The sequence below is a fragment of the Calliphora vicina genome, chromosome 1, assembly GCF_958450345.1.
Source record: "Calliphora vicina chromosome 1, idCalVici1.1, whole genome shotgun sequence".
Lineage (NCBI taxonomy): Eukaryota > Metazoa > Arthropoda > Insecta > Diptera > Calliphoridae > Calliphora > Calliphora vicina.
The window spans coordinates 59,145,373-59,163,529 of NC_088780.1; positions in this window are offsets into that span (position 1 = coordinate 59,145,373).

The following is an 18,157-nucleotide window of genomic DNA, read 5'->3' on the forward strand; positions in this document are numbered from 1 at the left end:
TGTGTGAGTTAGAGGTACTAAAGTACTACAACCTACCCTAAAACAGTTTTTTTAAAATAATTAAAAATTTTGAGGGTGTTTCAAAATCTTTGAAAACGGTTTTAGTACGTCCTCACCTAGGCCTACAACCTCCACTTGGTGGCTTTTCAAGTTCTGACAAAAACTGTCATTTTGTAGCAGAGTGTAATTATTCATTACTAAAAAATTATAATATTCTCTTTAGTGACTTTTTTGAAAAAAATTTCATATTTATACAATTTAGTGTAAAACAAAAATTGAATTTTAAATTAAATTAATACTAATATAAATACATACAATAAATTTATAATTTGCATATTTTAATAACACATTAAGCATGCTTTAATTTTCAATTTTATTCAATAATTTATAGCTTTCCATTCCAAAGTTACAGCATAAATTGTGAACAAAGGTCTTTTTTCCAAAAAACAATAATGCACTTAAAGGGTTAAAACAAATTTTTTTTATTAAAATGCTGTGTTTTTATGTTCTTATAATAACTCATCAATAAAACATATTATATTTTAAAACTACGGCTTTTATGAATTAATAGCCTCTTTGGGTATCATCCAACCCACTGTGCAGCGTAACAAAAACTGCTAGCTCGACGGGATAGTCCGACTAGACAGTTTGACTGGTTGGTTAGAATGTACAACAACACATTCTAACCAACCAGTCAAATACACTGTATGAAGCTACAGTCAGCGTCAAAAGAAAGTGTACAACTTGTTTTTACATTTAAAACGTTTTATTTACATATTAAAAAACAATTTTTTCTCCAGTTCTAGTATATTTAACAAAACACTTAATTGTTCTCTTGCAATATATAAACAAAAAACTAAACTATTTCAACTGCAACAAAAACAGTAACAACAAAACCAAAAATACTCCATTTTTAACGCGTCAGAAAAAAGTGTACACATTTAGAATTGCAATAAGATTTTTCTAGCTACATACAAAAATATATTGTTATTCTTTATTTTTGCCTAGATTATAATTTTTTGTGGATCTTGCTGCTAGTCTCATGAGATTTTAAGATAGTAGCTTTTCTTGTTTGATCGCGAGAATTTTAAAACCAAAATGGGAAAACAAACTGCAATTGAAACAAGAAAGTAAGTCATAAAATTTAAAAATGAAGGCAAATCGTCACGTGAAATCTCCTCTATAATAGGAAGAAGCCATAATACTGTAAAAAAAATTATAGACAAACAAAAAAATTTAGAATTTTAGAATATCAGCAACGTGCCGGAACACCAAAACGCCTTAACAACCTTGAAATACGATCGATTGTGAGAGCAGTGAAGAAAGTATTCACAGTAAGTGCAGTAAAATTATGCGAAGAATTAACAGATTCGTCTGGATTGAGAGTTAGTAACAGTACGGTTCGCCGAGCGCTACACCCAAATGCTCTATATGGTGGAGTTCCGAGAGAATAACCCCACATTTCCAAACGAAATAAAGAGCGACTTCGAGAATTCGCAAACAGGTATAAAAACCAAGAAAATTGTTTTGGAATAATGTGCTGTTTACGGACGAAAGCAAGTTTGAGATTTTCGGAAGTAAAAAAAGGAGTAAAACTTGGAGAAGCAAAAATCAAGAGTTCGACCAAAAAATGTACTATCCACCATAAAGCATGGTGGTGGTTAGGTGATGGTGTGGGGGTGTATGTCGGCAAGTGGAATGGGAAAACTCATATTTATTGATAGTTTGATGAGCAAAACCGATTACCTAAACATTCTTATAGAAAATATGGAACCCATCATTAGAAAATTAAATCTAGACCGAACCTGGATCTTCCAACAGGACAACTTACCTGAAGCATACTTCTTAACTTGTTAAAGAATGGTTGTTGTATCATACACCGAAACAACTGGAACAACCCCCACAGTCACCGAACATTAATTCCATTGAACATCTGTGGTAGCATTTGGACAGACAGATCAGAAAATGAAATATTACCAGCAATGACCCTCTACACGAAATCCTGCAGGAAGAGTGGTTCAACATCCCAACATCGGTGACATCAAAATTGGTAGAAACAATGCCAAGGAGGCTTGAAACTGTTTTAAAACCCAAAAGATGTCAAATAAAATACTAAACACGTTTTTTCTTCTAATTTCCCTAAACTGTACACTTTCTTTTGACGCGTTAAAAATGGAGTATTTTTGGTTTTGTTGTTACTATTTTTGTTGCAGTTGAACTAGTTTAGTTTTTTGTTTATATATTGCAAGAGAACAATTAAATGTTTTGTTAAATATACTAGAACTGGAGAACAAATAGTTTTTTAATATGCAAATAAAATGTTTTAAATGTAAAAACAAGTTGTACACTTTCTTTAGACGCTGACTGTATGTTGAATCGTGATTTTTTGGTTTTTGTGTTTACATATCACAGATGAAATTTAAATGTTATTATTGTTAATAGAAATAAAAAGGAAATTCTTATATTTTATCTTAATTAAGATTACTTCTTATTAAAAAATAAATTTAATAAAAAAAATTATTTATATTTTTTTATTATATTTTATATTGGAATATATTTCCTAATTTTTTGGAATATATTTCCTAATTGATACATGATAAATATGCAACCATTTTTAATTTGTAAAAGTAAAACCACATACATACATATATAATAAAATGTAATGCTTTATTAAAACTTAATTAAAAACTTAAATGTCATTTACCTATTTAGTATATGGTGGAATAAAATAATCACTGAAATTTACATTAAAATGTACCACAAAAATTATTGGCGAATTTCGAACGACCCTCTGAATTGTTCTTTGGATTGCAAAAACATGTTCTTAAAAATGTTAAGTTGATAGATTAAGTTACTTTGTTTTTGGAGGGAAAATGTGTATTTTTCCGTTTTAGCAAACATTTCTTCGTTAAATAAGTATGTTTGTATTTTAATGTAAATTAATCGTAATGAAAACGCAATGTTCGTTCTAAAGAAATATAAAAAGCCAAACTCAATAAAATAAATTGTAAAGATATTACATATTCCCTAGGCCACTTAAATAAGAAATGTAGGAAAAACTTAACATATTTTGAGAAAAATTCTGGAAACGGTTAACATTTTAAAAACCCACCACTTTCAAATATATACATTAGACCTGTAATTAAAAAATTGATTTGCTTTGGATGGATCTTGTTTATTAGTAGCTAAAACTAACTACTGCAAAATTTAAGTGCAATCGGATAACTACACAGAAAAAACTATTTCTTAAACCGTTTCAATTCAAATATTTGTCACATATTGAACTGGTTTCAATTATTTCATAATTAAATCAATTATTCATTTGCTCAAAAACTAAATTTCTTGATATTTTCTATTGAATTTTGAAACACAAAAAATAACAAAAATGTGTTTTCAATTACGAAAATTATCTATTCAATAATTTTTGTATTTGAAATTCAATAACGAAAATTGTATATTCAATTGTCAAAATAATCAAATTCAATAGAAAATATCAAGAAATTTTGTTTTTGAGCAAATGAATACTTGATTTAATTATGAAATAATTGAAACCAGTTCAATATGGGATAAATGTTTGAATTGAAATATAATTTTTTCTGTGTAGAACACGTGCCGGAGATCGATTAAAAGTTGTAAAATTGGATAAAAATTGGTACTTTTTTCGATATCTTGAAAAAATTCCCTATATAAATACTGTTTTTTTAAATATCTGCAATAAACCTAGAGACAATTATATTTCTAACAAGGTATAAAACAATAATTTCGAATTAAAAATAACAAAGTTATACGAGTTCTATCTGACCAAATATTGAGCAAAAAGTGCTAGTTTACGCATATTTTACTCGCATTTCTATTGTTGACATAGTTGTTTACATAACTTTTGCATGCAAAACAGTGAGTAAATAATACAAAAATTTCGTTTTTCTTGAATATATGACGTAGAGAAATGCTAATAACATAGTTATTTTTAACACGATGTTCATATTCAAAGATGCCTAGAATGCGCATGTGCCCAACCAGATCTCCCGGCATTACATGGAATATGCACTCCTATAGGCCTCCTCCATTACCAATAAGTGTAAGGGTAGTATGTGTAGGATTGCACCCAGAGCATAAGTGGGACAGGTCCTAATGGAGACACAGATGAGGCGATATACCTTGTCAAGTAATGCTCTCGCGGTCACCTGTTCTACCTTCTTCCACCATGACAATGCAGTATATGTAATTATTGGCCTAATTTCCGTAATAAAATACCAGTAAATCCGGCCGGAATATTGGCCTTTTTGATAGTGTTGGTTAAATGAGAATTCCAAGTGAGAGTCCTACTAAGTGTAACCCCAAGATATTTTACCTCCTTAGAAAACCCTATGAGTCTAATAACTCATCGTTTCATAAATGGTACTATAATTGTCTTGGCTGGGTTAATGGTAAGCCCCCTTTAAAAGCACCACTTGGTGGTTATATTCAGAGCAATCTGCATCCTTTCCGATATCGTTACGTCATCCCACCCAGTAACAGAGATTACTAAGTCGTCGGCGTAACCATATGTGCGGAAACCTAAGTTGTTGAGGTTTTCCAGAAGTTCATCGATGACAAGAGTTCACAAAAGAGGCTTATGGACATCCTCTGGTTGCCCTAATTATCTTCTATGTTCCTCCTAAGTCCAACTTAATAACCCTGGATGATAGGATTTCCAAAATCCATTTCCTTAATATAAGGAACCCCTTTTCTATGCAGTGCTAGATCAATAGCACAAAGCGATATGTAATTTGCACCAATTTTTATAACCTACACCACCATAGTGGGGAGGGTATAATGCCATGGTAGGCGTTCATATTGTTCAGGTTACGATGATTTTCGTCAAACAACCCGAATGTGAACAAAAGAGCGTAATAGAGCGTAAAAATACACACAATTCATTCAGTTTCTTGTTGTTGTTGTGGATATTTTATTTTTTACCCAAAAGAGCACACAAATTAAATGCCTCTTTTTGCCTACCAATGGTATAATGCGTTTTTGCAGATGTTTGTAACGCCCAAAAATATTAGTCTAACTCCCACCTTAAAATATACCGATCGACTTAGAATCACTTTCTGAGTCGATTAAACGATGTCCGTCCGTCTGTCCATGTAAACCTTGTGCGCAAAGTACAGGTCGCAATTTATAAGATATTTCGATCCAATGGGGGGTGTGGAAACAAAGGCTGCAATCTCCACTTTTGTTGTTTTTTTGTATTTCCAAAGAAACTTAAATTTTATAATTAAATGTTTTGCTAATATAGAAGAAAAAGACAAATATGTCAACCAAGTTTGATCCATATCCTCACTGAGGTTTGCGGGTAAATACGACCTGAAATTTGGAGATTGCTGTGTTTGTTTCACAAAGTGGACATTGCTGCCTTTGAAATAACCAATTTAGGAGATAGTATACTTTGTTATAAAATAATAAATACCAAATCGATTTTTGTTGAAATTAATTATTTTTAATGATAATACGAAGAAAATATTTATAAAAATACTTATATTTATTATGTAATATACATTAGAGTTAATTTCAAAAATTTGATTTGCGGGTATCATAATTTTTCCAATGGTTTTTGCGTAAATAAAAATAATGGCGTCCTTTTTTTTGGAAAATTTTCACTCCTTGTGGTGGTTCAACACACCTAAAGACGCGGATTTTGAGCACATTTTTCTGTAGAGCAAAAGCTGATGAATATATTGCAAATCTGATTTCACCAATGGATTCTGCATCAACAATTAATACAATTGATGTTTTTTGAATCCTTAAAACTAGTTTCACTAACCCACAACAGGGGGCGCAAATCTCATAAAAAAACAATTAGTTTTTTTAAACATGCACGATGAAAAGGCATTTTAAGCTTAGCAAAACGGCTAAGACCAAAAGTTAACTTATCTAAACAAAAAAATTAGTTCAGAATAAATGTGGATCAAATTGGTCCTAATATTTGCAATCCTATTAAAATGTTGATACTAATTTTAGTTTTAGTAACAGAACTCAATGAAATTTTCAACGTTTTTTAAAATTGTCATTCTAAATAACAAAATGTAAAAAAACTTGTCAAAAGGGCCATAATTATTATATGTTATTGTATGTAAATAAAAAAGAAAGTAACAGTTATTAAGAAGAAGAACAAATGAATTGTTTATCTCACACCAAACCATTAAAAAACAACAAAAACGAATAAAGGTCATACCAAACCATTTAAATAAAAATCATTTTATAACTGTTATTTTCAGTGATTTATTCTTATCACAAAAATATAAATCACAATTTGGGTTTTTTGGTATATGGACGAGTTATTTTCGATCTCTGAACAAATGTAACCAAACGGCACACAGTGGGGGAACTAAAAAAAAGTGGAAATAAATCTGTAACTTCTAAACGAATAGCCCGAGGGGGGCCGAGCCACACCAAGGGGGGCCGAGCCACAAATCTACTAGACGAGATCTACAAAAAGTTTGATCTAAATCCAGTAACATATAAATACACTATTTATCTTTTTCTTATTTTCTGCACAGAAAAAACAGATTCTTGATAGAAACCGAATTTGTTGCCAATCGAATGATTCTACCTTAGTGACCGAATTTTACAGTTGTGGCTACAAAATTTTGGAAGTTTCAACAAAAGTTTGGCTGCTTCAACCAAAATTCTTCTTTATCAACTAACTTTCTGTTGATAGAACAGATTGTCTGATGAAAGAGTAGATTCGTCTAAGACTTATCCTTGATAGCTCATCTAAGCATGATAGGAATGGTATTCCGAAGATGCGTTTCCTCAGGTTTATCAGAGCCGGGCATTGGCAGAATAGGTGTGACACCGTCTCATCCTCTTCTTCATTATGGCAGCTCCTACAGTAGTCATTATACCGTAGGCCCAATCTCCTAGCATGTGTCCCAATTATACTGTGTCCTGTAATGAAGGAGACAATTAGCCTTATTTGCTCACGACGAAATTCCATAAGTAGATTCGTCCTGCTGGCATCATATACGGGCCAAGTAGACCTCTTTGTAACACAGGAAGACTCATTGGTCCACCTGCTTTGTGCAGATTCATGTAGTGTCCGCTGAACAGCCATCTTGCATATAGCAAGGGAGATACCAGCAAAGGGGTCAATCTTATCATCATCCATAATCGCACCCATTTTGGCCAGTTCGTCAGCTATACAATTACCCTGATTACCATCGTGTCCAGGGACCCATATAAGCGTTATCCTAGAATGTCTCGCTATCTCATTAAGAGATACCCGGCATTCCTCGGTTAACCTAGATGTCGTAAAGACACCCGCTATTCTGTTAACGGCAGCCTTGCTATCGGTAAATATACATATATCACCCGATATTTGATAAAACCTCAGCCAGTTGGATGCACGTACAAAAAAAAGTTAGGTAGTCTGAAATAGGATTTAATCCCATAGTTCTCAATAAAGAAACCACCACCGACCCTATTGCCCCGCTTTGAGCCATCAGTAAATACCCTTATGACATCATCAGGGGGTAAGAGTCCGCGCTGCCATGAATCCCTATTCGGGATCTTAATATGGAAATGCCTATCGAAAAATGGTTTTGCGATGCAGTAATCGACATTACTATGTAAGTACCCATAGTAGTTCAGTATCTTAGAGTGCCCATGATCCTTACCAGACCACGAACATCCAGCATGCAGTCTCACAGCAGAGTTGAGAGCCATTTGTATCACCATCAAACATATATATAAATCTTTCAAATCGGATCGCAAACAAAAATTTGGCATCATTTTTAATTTTTGATATACCCTAGGTGCCCCTGAATATTTCATAACAATACAATGATGAAATGGTGGTGAGTTTCTGACATCTGAATAAAATCAATTAAAATTAATTGAAATAAAATTCTAGAAAACAAAATACATACATCAGAAAATAGAAAATATATGTACATAAAAAGTTGATTAATATTTTGATATATGAGAGTAAATATGTAATTCCATTATCTTGAAATGCACCCAGAGAAAAAACAACTTAAAATCAATAAAACTCATATATATTAGTAATGTTGACATTTTTTATTTCAATATGGAGCAATATTAATTTAATGTTGTAAATTATTGATTTATCGTATTTCAATATATCCCAAAAACTCCTTAAAGTATACCGATCGACTCAGAATCACGACCAAATTTCATGGCGAGCGGTGCATAATTAGTCAAAGCTCCCATATAAGACGCACTTCCGAAAATCGCTCACGAATATAAATTATCGAAATTTAAAAAGAAAATGCTTTTGCTCATTTACTTTAAGTGTAGGGTATTATATTATTGGTAAAAAAAAGAAGAATCAATTTTACCGCAAATACCGCGTTACAATAGAATAAAAAAACAGACAACAAACGTAAGCTGTCAAAAACATGTGGTAGTTTATACAACTTAAATAGATTTTAAATAACCAACGTTGGCTAATTATCATTTAAAAAAACACTGAAAAACTCATTTTCATATTTAAATAGAACTTACAAATAACACTGTGATACACTCAAAACTAACTTGGCAAATGACCTAGTGCAGATTGTTGGTCTAGCTGATTGCATCACAAATCAGGTTTTAAAAGTTCCAATACTTCCGAAATATAGGCAAAAGTATATAACTTTGTCAATTTTAAACCAACCTAATGTTTGTTTAACTCAGAAGAAGACTGGCTTTAAGATTGTTGTTGTTTAAAAAAATGATCTGAAAAAAACACTCGTAATAGTTGAAAAAGTTTAAAAAAAACTTAAAAATTGTGATATTATTCGAAAAATCTCTATATATATTTTTTTTAATAGTGAAAGCATATATTCTTGGAAAAACCTCATTGGCACCCTTTCAATGCCTTTTAAGAATTTAAAATCGGTTATACATATAATGAATGAGTTAAGAATGTTTTAATTTGCAGGTCCAAAAAAAAATATAATTTTTCCTATATCTCAACCTAATGTTTGTTTAACTCAGAAGAAGACTGGCTTTAAGATTGTTGTTGTTTAAAAAAATGATCTGAAAAAAACACTCGTAATAGTTGAAAAAGTTTAAAAAAAACTTAAAAATTGTGATATTATTCGAAAAATCTCTATATATATTTTTTTTAATAGTGAAAGCATATATTCTTGGAAAAACCTCATTGGCACCCTTTCAATGCCTTTTAAGAATTTAAAATCGGTTATACATATAATGAATGAGTTAAGAATGTTTTAATTTGCAGGTCCAAAAAAAAATATAATTTTTCCTATATCTCAGAAATTTGAGGGTGTATTGGAACTTTAATGTTTTGGGAAGCTACTTTAAAATGGAAAATCAAAAATGAAGCATGAATGAAGCTGGAAGAATCCTTTAAGAGCCAGTGTGGAATGTGCCATCCCTAGAAAACCTGAAGCACAAGAAGTTTCCAAAGAATTATATACTTCTAATAAGTAGGGGGATTTTCATGCATTTATGATAGGAAAATATGCGCCTAAAAAATGCATAAAAAATCAAAATATGACATAAAAATTTAATAAAATAATTAATTATGATCGCACAAAATTATACCAGGAATTAAATAGCTACATAGTTTTAAAATTATAATTGTTCTTCTGAGAAAACGATAGATATATTAATTATAATAAATTGTTATGAATAACTACTTTAAAAGGCTAGTCTTTGCGACTTGCCTTTTAAAATCGTCAATATTTTTATCGTGATGTAAAGTAGCATCCAACCTTAATTTTGATCTCGTAATAACCCAGTAGTTAAGAAAGTAGAAAATGTATCCTATATAGACAGTAATTGTCACTAATGTCTGATCACTTAGCTGACTCCAAATTATATATTTTGGCTTACTGCTGGGAAATGTCTGTAAGGAGCGGTAACTGGGTATGTTGAGTTAAAAAATCGTTCGATAAGGAAATTTCTTATAAATCGGAATTGCTATGAAACAATTATGAATATTTTGGATACATTTAATGAATTTTTGATACTTTGAAAAGATACTTGAGATACTTTGAGCTACTTTGAGAAAAAAATATTTCGATAACGAAATCTCTTATAATTCGTAATTGCTATGAAACAATTATGAAAGTTTTTAATACATTTAGAGGAAGTTCGGGTAATGTGGTATACATATTTTTTATTTGACTACAATTTTTGGAATCTTAATTCGATTGGAACAGTATATCCTTATTATATATATTTCTTTACAATGAAATACAAATATTATTATTAAAATTGAATTATATTATCTAAATTGTAGTCAGGACTGCCAGATGGGTTTGAGAAAAAATCGTCAATATCCCGATAAAAAAGAAAAAAATCGTCATTTCCAATTTTAAAAATCAGAAAATTAAAAAGGTCAAGATTTCTAATAGAAATTTTAAATTTCTATTTAAAAAGTGAACGAAATCATCACATTTATCAAAAAACATTTCTTAAAATTTAAGTTTATAAATATGGGATCACTAAAATAAAAAAGTAAAGCTCAATTTAATTATAATATAAGGTTCATTCAGAAGTTTTATTAATTTTAAATAAAATACATAAAATAGAATTTAATATCTAAATCTTTATTATGACCCGAAAGAACAATCTCTGACATTACTTTTTAAAGATAATTTCATTAAAATATAGCACCACGCTGTAGGTTGTCCATTCGGAAGGTAATATTGCCTGAGATTAAAGCATAAATTCAAGCTTGGCGGCTTCAATTGAATGGGGTATTTTCATTATATTCTGAATAAATTTTGTCAAAATAGAAAAAGTTGCTTTAGAATTTTCCCGTTTTATTTCAGTAATTTATTTACAAAAATTTATTTAAAATCTAAAAATTTTAATGGACAAAATTCTAAATCTAAATATTGCTTTTCGTATTCACCAACAAAGTAATTTAAATTTGTAAAAAGAAAAAGTAATTTAAATTTGTGAAATACTTAAATTTTTTTTTTTAAATTTACAAGAAATATTCAAATACACTCAAAGTTGATCATATTTATTTTAGTAAAATTGTTCCCAATTTTTAATTTGATAAATTCACTGAAATTTATTGTTGGGGGATAGTTCTAGTTCATATGCGCATTTCACTGGTTGCTTAGGCCAGATCATCAGGAAACCTTTTCCCAAAAGGCTTTAGAAAAACTAAATTATACAAATAAAACTATAGAGTGTTTGAGAATTACAGACACTCAAGCTTTATTTGCTATTTACTATCTTTATATATATAATTCTTCTGTACGTGTGTTAGTAACTGAACTCCTCATTAACGGCTGGGTCGATTTCGATGAAATTTTTTGTGTTTGTTGGAGTGGTTTCCCGTATGGTTTAGATTCACAATTCACTTATATAGGTACAATGGGCGTGGCACCTTCCATACGAAGTAGAAATTTATTATTGCATATCTGGAGTAATATTATAGTTAGAGTCTTCAAAACTTTGTGTGAGTTATGGCAGAACGTTTGCCGGGACAGCTAGTTTTCTTATATATTATTACTTAAATTTATATATGTATATCATTTCTATTACATTTAATTAATTTGTTACTACTTAGGCCCTAATTTTGTAAATCACGTCACCAAAGTGATATTTATATGGAAAGCAAAAACAAAATTTCAAAACTTTTAAAAATTTGTTTTTGTTTTATATACAAAATTTTCAAATTATGAAAGACAAATCAACGTTTGAATTTTGGTGCGTTTGTTCTGTTAAGAATTTGTATATAAAACAAAAACAAATTTTTAAAATATTTGAAATTTTGTTTTTGCTTTCCATATAAATATCACTTTGTGAAGTGATTTATAAAATTAGGGCCTTAATTATCTATTATACTTTTTTGAAAATGATGTAAAATATTATACTTAACAACGAATGGTTATAAATATGTATATATTTTTACATGTTAACTAAATTATTTATATAGTTTAATTAGTATCTAGGCTTGTTTAATTAGTATCTAGGCTACACTAAAATATGTATTATTTACAAAATTTCTACAACTTCAACAACAAAATCATCACGTCACATATATCCCAGCATTGATGGGCCTACCAATCTGAACAATATAAAACGAAACATCAGTATACAAAAACATAAAATTTTGTATGTAATATTATTCATAATTTAATTAATTTGGAATTTTGAAACGCATACCCTCTATTTTTTTATATATAGTATATAAAACTATAGTTAAATATGAAATTTTGACTTTCTATCATGATTGCAACCCGTGCCGACTTGCGATTTAGTTTTGAGTTGCATTACAAGGGGAAAAAATGAAAGTTTTCATTTTTTGTAAAAATTTTGACATTAAATAATTACTTTTGCACTTTAATTTAAAAGAATCGAAATGTGTACGTAATTGTCGTTCTAATAAGATATAAAACACAAAAATTGGTTAAAATATGTTAAAGTTATTAAAAAATCGCCAGGCCATTAACGTGTCTTAGGCCACTAGAACAAAATGTGTAGGAACAAAATTTACATATTTTGAGATATATTACAACAAAAGCTTATTTTTACTTAAAATATATCCGTATTTACTTGTATATGAGTTTTTGTATTCGTAGGATACCGTTAACCTATTCGCAGGTATAACCAATAAAAAATATTTTTTTTAACTGCAATTTCAAAACTACATTTTCAAATTTTTAAAAATTTTGTTAAACAATTTTATTTTAAACAATTATTTATTGAGAACATAATAGGGAAAAAAATATGAAAAAAGTATGACAATACCTCCTATAGTTTTTCCGTACCTGTGATTTAAATTTTGTGATTTTCGAGAAAAACTAATTTTTTGGAAGATAGCGAAATGTTATATATTTTTGGGTCAATTTTGATGAAACTTAAGAAAAATGAGTTTCATCAATAAGTTTAATTTGTAAATATGAAATCTCACTATGGTGCAGATCTTGCCATGACTTATTTATTTGATACCTTGCATTATATTTTATTTTTGCCTTCTTTTTGGTAGTTTCTACTTATTGGCATTGGGAGAAGGTCATATGCTTACGCGCAGAATGAAATGGGTTGATGTGTAGAGACCTATTGGATAGTAAATCAGACACCATTTTTTCAACAAGATCGGTTCGATATCTATCAAAACATTAATTTTGATAGATATTGAACTAGCAAAAGTTACATGGATGAGAAAAAACACATGTTTGGCCAAAATGTCAAATCCTGACCGATCTTGTTGAAAATTTGTATCTGAATTACTCTCTTCATCCCGATCGGAAAACATCGATTTTAAAAGTTTGTTCACTTGAAATGAAATGCCCCATATACTTAAAGTAAAATGTGGAATTTTTCCGATCTCATCAGAACGTGCATTTAAAAACGATACCTCGCAATTTAAGACTGCATTGAAGACTAAATACTAGGGTATTCGAAATATTCGATTTTTCTCTTGTTCGAATAAAACGAATAATTCGAATAAGAGATTTTAACTTGTTCGAATAATTCGATCACACGTTTAAAATTAATCGAATTATTCAAATAATTTAAATTTTTTTAAAAAGTAAAGAATGAAGTTTTGATGACGGTTTTTTAATATTTTATTGTTAAAGAAAAACAAAAAATAACGTTGAAGTTAACATTTCAAGTATTGGTTATGTTAAAAACATTCGAAAACAAAGTCCATCATTAAATTTTCAACAGAAATATTCTGATCAGATTAACTCCCGAACAATCTACAAAACAATTGACTAGCAAACCATTTAGTTTCCGTTTTGGAGCTGGGCTTTAAAACATTTGAGCTAGTTGGACATTATCCTGAATTCAAATACAATATAAACGTGTTAAGAACATTTTTATGTCGTTCATTAATTCGGGTTTTATATAGAGTAACTAATTCTTTAGTAAATTAATTATTCACTATTTATAAATTATTTATAACAAATTGTTTTATACATCAAGATCTATCAACGTTGCCGAATCTTTGCTTAATAAAGTGGTGTTGGGGAATTACACAATAAAGGGAATCTGTCCAAAGATTGATATCATTGTCAGTGAACGTGTCTAATTTGAAGTCAGGCAGTGCATGATTGAGGCATTTACAAATACGCAAAAAGTATATTACCATGTTAGACAAAGATGTTCAACGATGTTTAAAATCATGTACATATAAGACGAACTCCATGCTTTTCTTGAAACAAAACGTTAGTTTGCAATATTTGTGTTTATCATTCGATTTATTAAATATTTTGCAACACTTACTTACGCGGTTAATAACATCACTTATATACATATATTTTAAGATCATGGCCTTCATCTATTTCAATGTAATCATTATAAATGTCATCCTCAACATCACTTTCGACGACCGTTTCAAAATCACATTCTCCATCATATTCAACTCCACTTTAATCTAAGTAAAAATTTTGATTATTAATTGCGATTCTTCTAAAATTTCGCCAGCTAAATAAAAAATATTTTATTCCGTACCTTTTATTTTCATTGGTTCAAGTCCTAAGTTAAAAGTTTTGTTTTTAGAATTGTAACTTCTTGCAGTAATATTTATATATTTATAGAAGGAGCTATCGGAACACTCATCTACAGTGAACGAAAGTCCCTTTGTCTTTAGTTATTTGTCGAATTTCAGAAAGAATATAATTTTTGTGAGTCATTATTACTTACCGATCATTAGTCGAATGAATACCCTACTAAATACTAACAAATGCAATAAAATAAAAAAAAATATTGGTTCATTCTTCACGTGACAGTGGTTTAGAAACGTTTGTTTTTTTGGAAATAAAATTGTATCTCGGGAACTATTAGAGATATCGTTACGAAATTTCAAAAAGTTGGAGCTGAGGTGTTTTCGAGTTGATTTATAGTTACCTCGGGTTTCACATTTCATTTATAATCCGAATGAGCTGAAATTTAAAATATGTCATCTAAGTAGAATACGCTTACGTGAGTAGGCTATCTCTTGTAGCTCAAGAGATTTTTAGGTTTATTTATTATTTGAGGCGCAAAATAATTAATGAGGAATATTGTCTGAACGTTAGATAAAGTTTCTGCAACGATGGTTTCATTTTCAAAAATTGTTGTGAGTTCATTGGTATGCGTTTCAGGAAGCACAGGATCTTTTTGAATGATACATAAGTTGTGTAGAACTCCACATGAAACTATCACAATCATTGCAGTTCGCATTCCCAAAGATAATACGGGGAACGACGCTTCCAAAAATTGCCACTGGCATAATATCGTAATGCTATCAATAGTTTGATTTCGGGCGTTAGAGATTAATTTCTCTCCGTCATTGAGGAAATTTTGTCGATGATCATATCAAGAACCAGTTTAAATGTTTCCTTTGGCAGCAGAAATCTTTTGAAAACTTCATTATCCTCCATGTCTAACAGGTAGTTGGCATGATAAACTCTTTCAACATTCACTTGGAACTCATGTGTGATTTTTTAATGAAAGAAACAACATACTTGGAAGTTGTAACTTTAAGAATATCTTTATTTTACTGTATTTGTTAATAAAAAATTTACTAAGCGAAGTGATCGAGAAAAACTATATATATTTCCGAACTATATGGACTCCAATAAAACAGAACTGCTATATAAGAACCTCTGCATATTTTTGATGTAGCATAGTGTAATTAATGCAAATTTAGTTATTTTGTGAAGAAATTTGTTATTTAACTTTTTATAGCTATTTTTCAAAAAATAAACTACAAAATAAAATGCTATTGAATAGCTTCCTACATGCATGCTTTCAAGGTAATTTGTTTAATAAAAATAAAAAGATTATTTATTTAATTTTTAATAATTGTTATTTATATTTTATTTCTGTGCAATTAATATTTTCATTAATTCCTTATGCCTAAAATAAAAATGTAATTCTTTTTAAAATAGTATTATTTGTCAAAAAACATACATATAAACATTTCATTTAATTTTTAAGCATTACAGCTAATTCAATTTGCTAAGTATTTTACATACAATGACAATAGCGGCGGTATTCACAATGCAGAGTAGTTAGAGCAGTTCAGCTAAAAACAAAATACTATAAACAATTTGATATTTCATGACATTTTTTTTTAGAAATAAATTCAAAAATTTATAGAAAAAATCCCACTAAGGGACTAAAGTCAAAAATTTTATGTCTTGAGTTACAAAATATTTATTTTGATAGATATCCCACCCGCATCCTACTAAGCGACCAAATAGGTCGCGGAATAGAACCAAGCTTTCTTTTGAGCTAAAAAAAAATCCATTCTGAAAAAAAGTCAACAAAATTTTTGATTTAAAAAAAATAAGTCAAAAATTGTATGTTTTGAGTTACAAAATATTTACTTTAATAGATATCCCACTCGCATCCCACTAAGCGACCAAATAGGTCTTCAAGAAAAATAAATAAGCTTTATTTTAAGAAAAAAAGGGACAATTTTTAAAAATGTCAAAAAAGTTTTTGATTTCGGAAAAAAAATATTAAACATTTTAAAATTTTTCATAATTCCAAATTTAATAAAGGCAGAATTAGTCTTTACGTTCTGTTACGTTCCGAATCAGCTGAAAGACATGTATAAGTAGTTAGTTTTTCTGTGCTGTTCCTCCGGATGAACTTATTAACCCATTTTCGGCTGGTGGTCGAATTTTCGACCAGCAACTTTGTAAGTGAATATCTAAGAAGCTGACCATATTTTTTTAAATGTGTTTTAACAGAAATGAAGTTTTATATTTTTTTAACATCTTTGATATATTTATTTTTTGTCTTTAAGTAAAAACAGAATTTTTTCTTGATGAAGAAAAAAAAGGAAATTTTTAGTCACTTTTCTAAAATGTTAAAAAAATTAAAAAAATAAAAAAGTAATTTATTTTTATTACTTTTCGGTGAAGACAAAATACCAAATTATAAGAGAAGAAAGAAATAAAATTCAAAATGATAAAACTCTTATTTTTGAGAGTTCGTAATTTTTGGTGGTCGAAAATTCGACCAATGTCCGAAACCCATCATATAGCGTCATGCATACTAATTTAATTATTTTATTTTATTTTCTTATTATATTAAAATGCTTCAAAATCATAACATATGTTTTATTTTTACCCTTGGGTAATTTTTGTGTGGGACCTAAATCTCCTTTTGATATTTATGCACTATATTTGGATGGGGGCTTTTGCAAATGTCTATGCGCGTGAAAATAATGCTACTGCTAACCTTACACCAACAGAATTGCGTAGGTTCATTGGAATTTTATATTTGTCTGGTTATCATACTTTACCACATATCGATCATTATTGGTCTTCTCAATCCGACATGGCATTATCAATATTGAAACAGGTATTTGCATCTTGCCGATAATACTAATTTGGATATATCAGATCGTTTTGTTGCACTCATGTAAGATGTTTATAAAATAAAAGTCAATTCGATTCCGCTTTAAGTCGTGGTGCTTATGTTCAGAAAAGGGCTACTTATTTTATAGTATTTTATACGGTGGTTCAGCCACATCTTATAGTAAGAGCATATGTCCTGGTGCCCAAAAAGTTTTAAATTTGCTTGCTAACGTACCTGATCCTGAGTTTCATACTGTTTCCTTTGACAATTTTTTATTCTACTTATCAGCTATGTGTCTTTTTGTGCGAAAATTGTATGCAACTGGAACTATACGTGAAAACAGAATGGAAAATGTTACGTTGCAAAATCTAAAAAAAGGTAGCGAGGAGAAGTTGTTCCTTTAGTTGATAGTCAACAGTAATGTTGTAACAATAACTCCACAGTTGAACCAGATGTCAATGCAAAAAGATATTGTCGCAAGCTAAAGAAAACCATAACAATTCCATAGCCGAAAGTGATAAAAGAATAGAAAAACTTCAAAACAACAAACCATTATCTCAAATTGATTTTCATTCTGAAGTCATAAGTAAACTATTGACATACGAAAATGAGTCTGAAAATGAGAACTTGGAATATCCCACAAACTTTGTTCGAATCAATGAGAAATTACACGCCGTATCAAAGAGCGCGTAGAATAAACATAGTTGGTGTAAGTTATGCAAGAAGCACACTTTATTTACATGTAAGAAGTGCAATATTTATCTACACATCATAGCAGAACAAGCAAGGTACAATTATTAGAAAGTACGTTCTCAATTATACATTCCCTATAACGTCAAACAAAAGAAAATTAGAAAAAAACAAAACGAAATGT